Here is a 12,927-nt window from a genome sequence, read left to right on the forward strand (position 1 = left end):
TTAAAGAGCCTGTGACACGATTTTACCCCATCATCCAAACCCATCAATTTGAGTAAATATTGTCCCCTTGAAAACCGTTACTGAACTGATTTTGGATATTTGTACTTTGATAACCACTAATCTGCCCTTCAATGTTGACCATTTCCTGGATCTTCTCGGGGATTCTTCAAGTCCCGCCAATTATGGGTGACGTCAATGCGGGCACAGCGCTCCAGCTGCACCGTTCAGGATCCCAGCATCTGCATGTAAACGCACGATGGCGCACACAGCAGCAAGTTCAGACAGCGATGACAGTTTAATTTTGAACGTGTCTGAGAGCTCATATGAGGCTGAAGGATCGGTTTATTTTGTATCTGTTAGAAGTTTAGGAATTAGGTGCGTCAATATGGGCGATCATACGGTCATGTAGCCAGTGGTGGACTGGGACTAAAAATCAGCCCGGGACTCTCGACCGGCCCACTTCGGTACAACTAGTAAATTGTCAACGGGGGGAGTGGGGGATGTGCTAGTGACTTATCCGACCGGCCCACTTCGGTACCGGCCCATCGGGATTCGTCCCGATGGCCAGTCCGCCACTGCACCCAGCCCAGCCCACGTAAACTGTCAACGGGGGGAGCCTCGCAGCGGGGAAACGGTGGACCTAATGTCCCGATCGGAGTGGGAATAATAATAATAATAATAATAATAATAATAATCCGTGCATTTTATCCATTAATTTCCCCAACATTGTGGTAAAAAAAAAACACACGTTTAATCCATGTTGGTGTACACCAGTGGTGTAGTGGGGATGTTTTTACTGGGTGGACGGGGTGGTGGGTGACGGGAGACACTATGGACGCGCTCGTGAACTGTCAACGGGGGGGGGGGGGGCTTGGGGACCTCTGTGTCGCCTGTCAGCGCAATTTACATGATGCCGTTTAGACGATATAATAATAAAGGGCGGTGCCAGCTGTCAGCGAACCGATCCGGCCTTTCTGCGCGACTATCACTCAAATGCGGGACATAATCTCAATGTGTGGGACGCGGGACAAATAATAAAAATGCTGTGTGTGCAGTCCCGCACAGTGCGGGACACCTGGTCACCCTACACACACAGTTCTGCCCCTCACACATCCATCCATCCATCTTCTCCCGCTTATCCGTGGTCTGGTCGCGGAGGTAACAGTTCCAGCAGAGAGCCCAAACTTTCTTTTCCCTGGCCACATCAACCAGCTCTGACTGGGGGATCCCAAGGCGCTCCCAGGCCAGCGAACAGATATAATCCCTCCATCTGGTTCTAGGTCTACCCCTTGGTCTCTTCCCAGCTGGACGTGCCTGGAACACCTCCCTAGGGAGGCGCCCAGGTGGCATCCTAACTAGGTGCCCGAACCACCTCAACTGGCTCCTTTCGACGCGAAGGAGGAGCGGTTCAACTCCGAGTCCCTCCCGGATGACCGAACTTCTCACCTTATCCCTAAGGGAGACACCAGCCACCCTGCGGAGAAAACCCATCTCGGCCGCTTGTACCCGCAATGATTTTAGATGTTAGACTATTAAAAAAAGAAATCATGCTTCAAATAAGTGGGGGTACGGCGTACCCCCGCGTCCAACGCCCACTACACCACTGACTGCAACTACAAAAAGCTAAGGTTTGTTTTATCCTCAGGAAATGCAGACCGGCTCAAACAAAATATTTTTAAATCATCATCCTCACGATCATTTAATGTATCATATGTTCGCCGAATTGACATGAAAGCACTAATAAATGTAGTTTCATCCACTTGAGTTTACAAAAATAATCGATTTGTTTTTATATCACATCCGACGGGAGGAAATTCAGCAGCTCTCACTACCGATTTTTAATCCTAATTTAATCATCATCTTCACCACGATCATTTATGTTTATGTTCGCCGAATTGACATGAAAGCACTGACAAATATGAATATACTATAGTCAACTTCATTAAAACGTTATTAACGTGCCTAAACTCAGTAATTCACAATTTCTACGCATGACAACACACTTTGTCCGTGTTTGGCTCTCTCGCCGCACAGTGAAGCGTTCCCGCATTGACGTCACTTCCGGCTTCCCCCAAAACCTTAAAATGAGTCGAAGGAATTTTCCCGCGATGTTCGAAATTATTGATATTTATCGGAACGGTATCGCTTTTTCTTTTTTAAACTGACGGTTCGAGATTACTAGTAGCCCTCTATTTCATTGCACAACAGTTGTTGGGTTCGTTTCACAGGCTCTTTAAGACAAAACCCCACAGGGTTTTTGTGAACCATAACACATAATAACATAACGAACAAAGAACACATCACTACAGTCTGGACAAAGCATCTGCAAACACATTCTCTGAACCCTTTTTGTGTCGGATTTGCAGGTTGTAGTCTTGGACGATCAGAGCCCACCGCATTTGACGCTGGTTGTGATTGTACATGCGGGACAAAAAGACAATGGGGTTATGATCGGTAAACACTGCAACTGGCAAAGAACTGGATCCGACATAAACTTCAAAGTGCTGGAGAGCTAACAACAAAGCAAGGGTCTCCTTTTCAATGGTAGAGTACCGGACCTGATGTTTGTTGAGCTTACGGGAGAAATAGCAGACAGGATGATCAACTCCATCCGCATCCTCCTGCAGTAAAACGGCACTGGCCCCCACTGCAATGGCATCCACCTCAAGTGTAAAGGGCTTAACAAGATCGGGAGCAGCGAGCACAGGAGCGTGACTTAAGAGTGTTTTTACACACTCAAATGCATATTGGCACTCAGGGGTCCAAACGTAGTCCACCTTAGGACTTATCAAATTAGTTAGGGGTTGGGCTACAGTGGAAAAGTTGCGGCAGAAACTACGGCAGTAGCCTGCCATACCGAGGAAACGGCGGAGGTCACTCCTGGTGTCGGGCACAGCACATTCAGCCACCGCAGCAACCTTAGCTTCCACTGGTCGGACTTGGCCTTGCCCAACCTGCTTCCCTAAATAGGTGACAGTAGCTTTCCCAAACTCACATTTGGCCAAATTCAAGGTAAGAGACGCCTGTGCGAGGCGGGTGAATACCTGCCCCAGGATCTTCATATGCATCTCCCAAGTGGGCGTGTACACGATGAGATCATCCAAATAGGCGTTACAATTACTTATGCCTGATAGGACGGTATTCACCAACCTCTGGAAAGTAGCCGGACCATTACACATGCCGAAAGCCATGACTGTGTACTGCAGAAAACAGTCAGGCGTAGCGAAGGCGGAGATTTTTGACGCACGATCCGTTAAAGGTACCTGCCAGTAACCTTTAAGCAGATCCAACTTACTGACGTACTTTGCGGAACCTAAGTTTTATCACCGACTATAGTTGTCAATGCAATCCTCCATTCGTGGCAAAGGATAACAATCGGACTCCGTAACGGCATTCACTTTGGTTCACTTTGCGATAGTCGGTGATAAAACGGGAAGAACCGTCAGATTTAGCCTCTACAAGGCACGGGGAGCACCATGGGCTAGAGCTCTGTGTAGCTAAGCCATTAGATACCAGATAATCAGCCTCCTGTTTCATAAGCGCACACTTGGTCGGATTGGCACGGTACGGGTGTTGCTTAATCGGCCTCACGCCTTTTACATTGATGTCATGCGTTATCACATTAGTTTGTGTCGGGACATCATGAAAAAGGCACGGGAAACGAGCCACTAACTGGGTTATGTCATGCTGCTGCTCCTCCTGCAGATGACTTAACGTAGTGGGCAGCGTCTCTATCATCTCCGAGTTACATAACGTGGCACCCGGCTGATGATGTGAATGCATCACCAAACCATCGTCAGATGGGCCGGAACTATCTGTAACAATCAAGGTGGAACCAGCTACTCTTTGATTAGCCAAGCCGGCCGGCTGGCTATCAGAGGCGGTGCGTGAGTGGTAACGCTTCAACATGTTAATATGACGGACGCGCGTTTTACGTCGTCTCTCGGGAGTACCAATAACATAATCGGTGTCACTAAGACAATCACGGATTTCGTATGGACCGAGGAATTTGGCGGAGAGCGCAGCTCCGGGAATAGGCAATAGTGCGAGGACCTTGTCACCTTTCTCAAAGTGCCTAGGAACAGCGGCTCGGTCATAATTACGCTTCATAACAGCTTGTGAAGCGGAGAGCGACTCTCTAGCGAGAGAATTTGCCTGGTGCAGACGCTCACGAAACTGACTAACGTAATCCAATACGTTCTTATCTGGAGGAGTATCAGCCGAGAGAAACTCATCATGTAAGATTTTAAGGGGACCGCGGGGCGTATGGCCGAAAACAAACTCCGCGGGGCTGAATCCTAACGATTCCTGAACAGCTTCACGGGCTGCAAACAAAACGAAGGGAATTCCCTCATCCCAGTTCTTTTCCGTTTCCATGCAATATTTACGCAGCATGCTTTTTAGGGTCTGATGCCACCGTTCTAACGCACCCTGCGACTCTGGGTGATACGCACTGGAAATAACATGTTTCACCTGCAGTGTTTGGAGGACCTGTTTGAACAACTTGGATTTAAAATGTGTCCCTTGGTCCCTCTGAATTACACGCGGTATTCCAAATGTGGAAAAGAACTTTGTCAATGCCTTAACTAGAGCAGCGGAAGTAATGCTACGCAGCGGAATAGCTTCCGAGAAACGAGTGGACGTACACATAATTGTGAATAAATACTGTTGACCCGTTTTTGTACGTGGTAAAGGGCCAACACAATCTATCAACACCCTGTCAAAGGGCTCACCTATAGCCGGTATGGAATGTAACGGAGCTTGCAGAATTTTCTGATTAGGCTTACCGACAACCTGGCACACATGACAGCAGCGGCAAAAGCTAGAGACATCCTTCTTTAAACCTGGCCAAAAGAAATGTTTGAGAACGATCTGATAAGTTTTAGTCACGACCAAGTGTCCTGACCATTGACTCTCATGCGCTACAGATAGTACATGTTGACGGTATGGCGCCGTTACAACTACCTGATGCACTACACTCCAGTCAGCTTCAGCAGTAGCAGTGAGGGACCATTGGCGCACTAATATCTCCTTATCCAGCACATAAGCTACCTTCTCACCCCTTGCTTTGCTATTACTCACAACCTGCTCGAAACACTTCGCAAGCGTCGGATCCGCCCTCTGCGTAGCGAGTAAACGCTCTCGGGTTACCGGGAGTGTCGAACCGTCAACAGCTGGGCTGGCAGGTTGCGGTGACGCAGCGGCCACGGCAGGGAAAGCGGAAACCACCACGTCTGGCTTTTCCTCCGGCATCTTGTCCTCTAAAGCAATGTCCCAAACATAGTATCATTTAATGACACCTCCGAGTCACTCTTACGCACCTGCGCGCGAGTGACAGCACAAATGGGGAAAATGTTGGCATGTGTTATTTCAGACAATACAGGCTGAGGAGAATCCAATATTTCAAGTGCAGGAGTTACCTTACCTCCTGCAATGTCATTTCCCATTAGGAAAACTATACCCCGTATGGGTAATGCTGGGCACACAGCAACAGGGAAAAATCCTGTGATTAACTTGGATTGTATGTGTACCTTGTGCATGGGCCGGGGCACATAACCCATTTCAATGCCACATAATATTGATCCATACCCACACGCTGATTGGTCGGAGAATGGCAGGGCAGAGGCCACAATCACTGACTGTGAACCTCCAGTGTCTCGTAGGATGCGTATGGGTCTCTGATCATCCGACTCACCTGTTAATGATATCAACCCTCGAACACAAAAGGCTTAAAGCAGGGATCTATTTCTTCATCATAGTCAGAGGAAGAAATATTGGGTGACTCCGCATTAAATAAACCAATGCCTTTCGGCCGGGTCATGCTTGGTGGCTGCTCCTTACGTTTGAAGATCGTGCAGTTAGCAATAACATGTCCAGACTGATGACAATAGTAGCACTCTCTCTCCTCTTTATTTACAGTGAAAGCTTTCGCTGGCTGACCAACAGGTGCACCGGGCATACGGCGAGGTCTCTCGGCAACAACCGGCGAGAACACCGATTTATGCGTTAGCACATATTCATCAGCCAGTACAGCAGCTGCGGAGAGAGACTGTACTTTCTGTTCGTTTATATATCCCACAATGCGGTGAGGCAACCCCCTCTTAAATTCTTCCATGACAATTAATTCTTTTAAAGCAGCATACTCTGCGGCATTACACAAATCAATCCACTTTGTCAACAACATCCCCTTCTCCCTGGCAAACTCAACATGTGTTTGATTAGAACCCTTTCTATGGTTCCTAAACTTCTGCCGGTAAGCTTCAGGAAGTAGCTCGCACACCCTAAGTATGGCATGCTTCACCAGGTCGTAACTTAGGCTGTCCTCCAGCGAAAGAGCAGCAACCACCTCCTGAGCTCTCCCGTGAAGTTTACACTGCACTAACAGAGCCCAGGCTTCAGTCGGCCACTGTAGTGCCGCTGCAATGCGTTCAAACGCACCAAAATATGCATCCACCTCAGTTTCACGGAAAACCGGCACTAATGAAATATTCTTACCTACATTGAAGGCAGGTGGATGAGAATGAAGTGGAGAGCTTTCTCTAGGATTGCCAACAACATCGGATGCGCGCAGTTCGGAGTCTAGCTCCATCTGCTGTATCCGAATCCGGACTTCCTTATCTGCCTCGATTTTCCTTATTTCTAACTGAAACTGCCGGTCTTGCTCCCTGTCTTTAGCTTCCAACTGAAGCCGGACGAGGCGGACTTTAAGTTTATTCCCTTCCCGGGAATCTGTACTGCCAACAGGAGAGGGTGGAAATGTACGAGGTGGCATGAGCAGTGCTTCACACGGCTCGCCCCCCTCGCTGCCATCACTCTTTTCTTGGCTAAATGTAAACTCCGCCACCTGCCTCTGACTTAACGGATCTTCAGTTAAAACGTTAGACACTGGGAGCTCAGCGGGTACAGCCAGTACTAGTAATTCCCTTCTCACCATCTCATCCACTACCAATGCCTTCAACTCTTTTTTTAACATTTGCCGATTTACCACCAAACTGAAGTGCCGCGCTATCTCTGTCAACTCGTCCTTATTACACCGGTCCAGCTGCTCATAGCACGGCCAGACTAAGAACGCCTCTATATCAAAAGCTGCCATCTCTGGGTGAACTGCCCACACGTGTTATAAAAATGTTTATAGGTATAACAAAACCAACTATAACCCCAGGAATTAATTTAAATATCTCGGACGAGCCCCCACGTGTTACGTTCCCTATTGGGCTAGGGCAGGGGTCGGCAACCTTTTTGATATGAAGTGCCATTTAAAAAAAAAAAATGATCAGCGTGCCGACGATCGAGAATTATCAACGGGGGGAAGCAGTGTGTGGACCTGTCAACGAAACTTACACATTTACCACATTTAAATAATTGGTTTAAACGGCATAATAATAAGGACAATCGTCCGTTCTGTGATTTTCCAGAACACACATGTTATGATATTAGGGTCATGCAGAGTGAGATGAGATCGCTGTCCCTTTAAGAGAGAGAGTGTGTGTGTGCATGTGTGTGTGTGGTTGGCAGAGCGACAGTGAGGGAACGTGTGTATGTTTCTGGAAGTGAAACGAGGCAGCAGAAAAACAGAGGTCTGTGATGTATTTTGTGAAACAGAAGAACAGCTAAATAAATGCAACGGCCTCCCAAGAAGAGCTCGCCTCTCTCCAGTCATTTAAGCTAAAGTGGGTTATTGAACCTGAAGCTTGTTGCTTCTGCCCTCCTCGACTACGGTCTAGGAGCTGACAGGAAAGTTCAACACACAGATGGCCAGTCCGCCTCTTTGTAGCATATTATTTCGATGAGCAGATCGCCACTGGGCTTTCAACTAAAGACACAGCCACACAAAAACTGCGGCATTTGTACAGCTCCTTATGGGTACTGCAATTAGTGAAGTGCTTTCCTCTGTGGTGAAACGATCAGCACTGCACCACGGAGGAAAGCGGCAGAAAGTCACCTGGAGTTAAAGAGAGCGGGGCTGCGTTGCGTGCATGGCTTCCTTCTGCACCTAGACGCGCTCTGGCGGCGGTCTCGTTCAGGGTCCGAAAATACAATTTAAATATTATTGCACACTTATTCCACTTATTCCTAGTGTGCCACTGGTTACGGTGCCGCGTGCCAATGCTGGCACGCGTGCCAGGGGTTGCCGACCCCTGGGCTAGGGGAACCAAAGGGAAATAAAACGACCACCAGAGTGGAATTGGTAACAATTATAATTGGCTTTATTATACCAGGTGATACAAAAGGCAGGCAAGCAGCCTGAAACGACAAAAAGGCCAACGGCTGATATAACCAGCAACACAAGGAGAACTTCAAAAGTTATAAAGAAAGAAAACCTCACGTTACACGTGGTACAAAATGGAAATGAGGAAAGCTGCACACACAAAGCTGCAGCTGGTCAACAGGTGCTAATCACCTGGGTCTAAGCTAACACGTTACAAAAAGATCAACAGCTGATCAACAGGTGCTAATCACCTGGATCTAAGCTAACAATCCTAAACACAAGTTACCCAAATATCAACAGCTGATCAACAGTTGCTAATCACCTGGGTCTAAGCCAGCGTTTCTCAAAGTGTGGGGCGCGCCCCACTGGTGGGCCGCAGAGATGTGATATGTGGGTCGTGAAATACAAAATAATGTATGTAATGTAATTTTTTTTTTTTTTTTTTCACACTTGTGGAATATCAAAACAACGGCCCGCCTGGGGTGCAAAACGCATCAATGAAAGCGACCCTCTACCACACAAAACAACACCTATAAATAACCCAATTTGTGTTCTTTGAAATTAAAAAGGATATTGCATTGTGTTTGTTACTTTCGTTGCAGTGTATGTCTTAAGTGTAATTTGGTGTGCTTTTATTTTGAAGGCGAGTTTACGCTGTTGACAGTTGTTGTTGCTATGGAAACAAGAAACGTTTCACAGCGGGCGGAACTTGTCATAAAGTCCGCGATAATAAAGCCCACCCATTTAGAGGGAAGATATGATTGGTCAATTGTACTGTCATTTGACATTACTCTCTCGTTCAGTTACTATGGAGTGGCGAAGTCACGCCCACTTACTTCCGCATCATGGGACCTTATTCCGAAAAAACAATACATTGAAGTCAATGGAGAGAGAGAACTTATCTTTTGATCCCGTTTGAATTGTGCCATGAATTACACATATGTTGTTTGTCAATCTTAAAAAATAATTTCCATGTCAAAAAATTCAAAGTTTGTCTTAAAACTGTTGAAATATAAGACTATGAAAAATACGCAACTAGAAAGACTACAAATCCCAGAGTCGCGTAAGTGCTGTCATAACTGATGTATTCCCTCCAGATAGCTAAAAATACATTTACTTACTGTACTTACTTACTTTAACAAGATGCCTGTGTGCTTTGTACCAGGTTGTTATCATACCAGTAATAGTACCTCTTGCTCGTTCTCGAAGAGCAACTAAAACAAAACACGAGAGTGTACCTTGTTAGCTAATGCTAGCTAGCTGACATTAACATTACACATTACACTCGTGTTACTCACCGAAACCTTGTAAAGCCGGTCCCGCATGCTGGCTCTTACGGAACCGACTAACTCCCCTTTTTCGTATGTACAGCTCTCAACATGCCCAGACTTGTAGTGATTTTCACCTCTTTTAATACTTTTCGCCTCATTCTGAAAGAAAGAGGTGAAATGTACCAACGTAACGGCCATCTTGGTGTTGGTGACGTCTGCAAGACCAGAGTTGTAGTTCACTGAGCGCTTCACACAAAGAAATGTGTAGCTTCACAGTTTTACGACACATTTTAATTTTTTTGACAAAATGATCTTTTAAATTGACAAACATCATATGTGTAATTCGTGGCACAATTCAAACGGGATCGAAAGATAATCTTTCTCTCCCCATTGATTTCAATACATTATTTTTCCGATATAAGGTCCCATGGAGGTCCACCGGAAGGGGAGGGACTTCGCCACTCTATAGCTGGGCCCTCTGTGAATTCATAGCTGGACGTCCAACAGCTCCTGTCTTCATCTCGCAGAGACGAGCTTCTTTCATTTAACCCTTCACATTCAAACAGAAACTGAATAGGCAGATTCAAAGGATTTATTTCTTTGGAAATGTTATTTTAAATACAATTTAATCAAGTTATTTTTGGTCAAACTAATGACAAATATTACTAAAAACATATTTAAAAAATATATATAAAGAAAAATATAATTTGTTTTAATGTTTTTAAATATTATTTTGTAGAATATCTTAGGCCCTCAGAGAGAGGCTCGCCACTGGTAAAAATCTCTCATGCACACATGTGAAACGCTCTCACAGACACACACAACAGCATTGCAGTCAGGAAGAAAAGCAATGTCGAGCGAGAGAGAGAGCGAGAGAGCAAGAGAGAGAGCAAACCTTTATCTATTTAATAAAGTTGTAAAAAATAAAGTAAGAAATCATTCCAATGTGTACTATAGTACAGTAAAAAGTTTAAAAGGGGAGGGATTAGTATGCATAAATAAATAAAAAAGAATGCTAACTAGGTAACATAAGATAAGAATAAACAAGTTTAAATGATTTGTTGTGATCATATTCTAAAGATGTTTGGATTATTAAAAAGTATACAGCTCCCCTTCATCTGAGTATTGAGAGCTGTATCCATAAATTCATGTTGTGCTCAAAGTAGGGCTGCTCGATTATGGCAAAAATCATAATCTCGATTATTTGGGTCAATAATTGATATCACGATTATTAAAAACGATTAACCATTTACTTTGAAAACATAATAAAAAAATAATAATTTGAAAAGTATGTTTTTAACAGTTGATTACCCTGAACTTTAAGTATAATTCAACTGAAAAACGTATTTAAAAAAATAAAATCGTTTTATTTCGATTATGTTGTTTTCATAACCGTTGCAAGCCAAAATCGTAATTGCGATTAAAATACGATTAATTGAGCAGCCCTAGCTCAAAGTGCACCAGATTGATGCATTTAACTTCAACATTTAAAAAAAATCTTCCTGGGGGTGCATGCCCCCGGACCCCCCTAGAGGATGTGACGTCTACCACCAAATAAAGCAGGTTAAAATAATTAAATTGCATACATTTTATTTTAGTAAACACTGAAAACGGTCTCACAGACCCAAACAGCACACAAAGGTTAAAGGTAGCATATAATAATGTTAAAATGTGCTAAATATATACACTGCAAAAAAACAAAAAAGAGGAGTAAAAGTGGCTCAAGACTTGTTTTATTTTTTTAAAGTAGCTCTCATCCTAAAAAAGGTTGGAGAACCCTGTTATAGAACGATACATTTGACAATGTTAAGCTTGGCCTACCTGCCAACAGGTGGGGCTTGAAAAGGCCCACCTGTTCAAAGTGGGGAATGACAGAAAAAGTTTGAGAACCACTGATCTAAGCTAACAATCCTACACACAACACAATACGAGGCACGACACACTACTTAGCACTCTGCTAAGCAGTCTACTAGTTACAGGGGAGCTAATAGCAAAAACACACAAGTAAGGTATCACGAGGCTAGAGGCGTCTGTCTCCCATCACAGAGCCTCCCGAATGATCTCCGTTCCCAGCCTTTGTACTCCTCCCCCGGAAGACCCATACACCCAGACCCTCTGGCAGAGGAGGTGGCACTGGTCTCCTGCTCTCTCCCAAATGGAGCTTTTCCCTCTTCAAGCTACCTAATTTCACTCCTTCCACCTTTGAATTCCATGCCGTCACAGTAACCCATCCTATACAATTAACCATTGTTGTTCTCTACCGTCCACCAGGCGCCTTGGGGGACTTCTTGGAGGAGTTAGATAATCTCCTCTCACACATCCCTGAAACTGGCCCTCCCGCTGTACTTCTCGGAGATTTCAACCTCCAGACAGGGAAGATATCTGAACTAACATCTCTGTTAACCACCTTTGCTTTCTCACTGTCTCCATCCCCACCAACTCATAAAGCTGGCAATGTCCTTGATCTCATATTCTCAAGGAACTGCTCTACTTCTAACCTCTCTGTAAACCCGCTCCACACATCCGATCACTTCTTCATTTCATTCTCTCTACCCCTTTCCAAACATAACAACCTAATCTCTTCTAACTCTGCTCCTGTCCGCCGTAACCTCCGTTCCCTCTCCCCCTCTACCTTTGCCTCATCGGTGCTCTCAGCCCTCCCTTCCTCTGACTCATTCCAACTCCTGCCTCCAAACACTGCTGCAAAAACTCTCCTCTCTACTCTCTCATCCTCTCTGGACTCTCTCTGTCCTCTCACATCGCGGCCGGCTCGTCAGTCCCCTCCTGCTCCCTGGCTAAATGACGCACTGCGTGCTAATAGAACCATCCTTCGGGCAGCAGAGCGGAAATGGTGGAAATCCAAACACCATGACGACCTCCTAACCTATCAGGCTCTCCTCTCCTCTTTCTCTGCTTCCATCTCTCAGGCAAAAAGCACTTTCTTTCAAGATAAGATCCAATCTTCCTATTCCAATCCCAAAAAACTATTTTCTATCTTCTCCACCCTCTTGGACCCTCCCAAAGCACCTCCCCCCTCCTCCCTTCTGTCAAGCGACTTTGTTAACCACTTTGAAAAAAAGGTTGATGATATTCGCTCTTCCTTTTCTGACTCACCTTTACTCACCGCTGGGTCACCAGACCCTCCCTTCACCCACACACTGACCTCCTTCTCCCCTCTCTCTCCAAGTGAGGTTCTTACCCTCGTTACCTCTGCCCGTCCTACCACCTGTTCTCTGGACCCTATCCCCTCAAACCTCCTTCAGACTATCGCTCCTGATATTCTACCATTTCTCACCCATTTCATCAACACTTCTCTAACTTCTGGTCACTTTCCAAACAGTCTCAAGGAGGCAAGAGTAAACCCTCTCCTTAAGAAACCCACTCTCAATCCGTCTGATGTTATTAACTACAGGCCCGTCTCTCTCCTCCCGTTCCTGTCTAAAACAC

This window comes from Notothenia rossii (genome assembly GCF_949606895.1).
Source record: "Notothenia rossii genome assembly, contig: scaffold_115, whole genome shotgun sequence".
NCBI classification, from domain to species: Eukaryota; Metazoa; Chordata; class Actinopteri; order Perciformes; family Nototheniidae; genus Notothenia; species Notothenia rossii.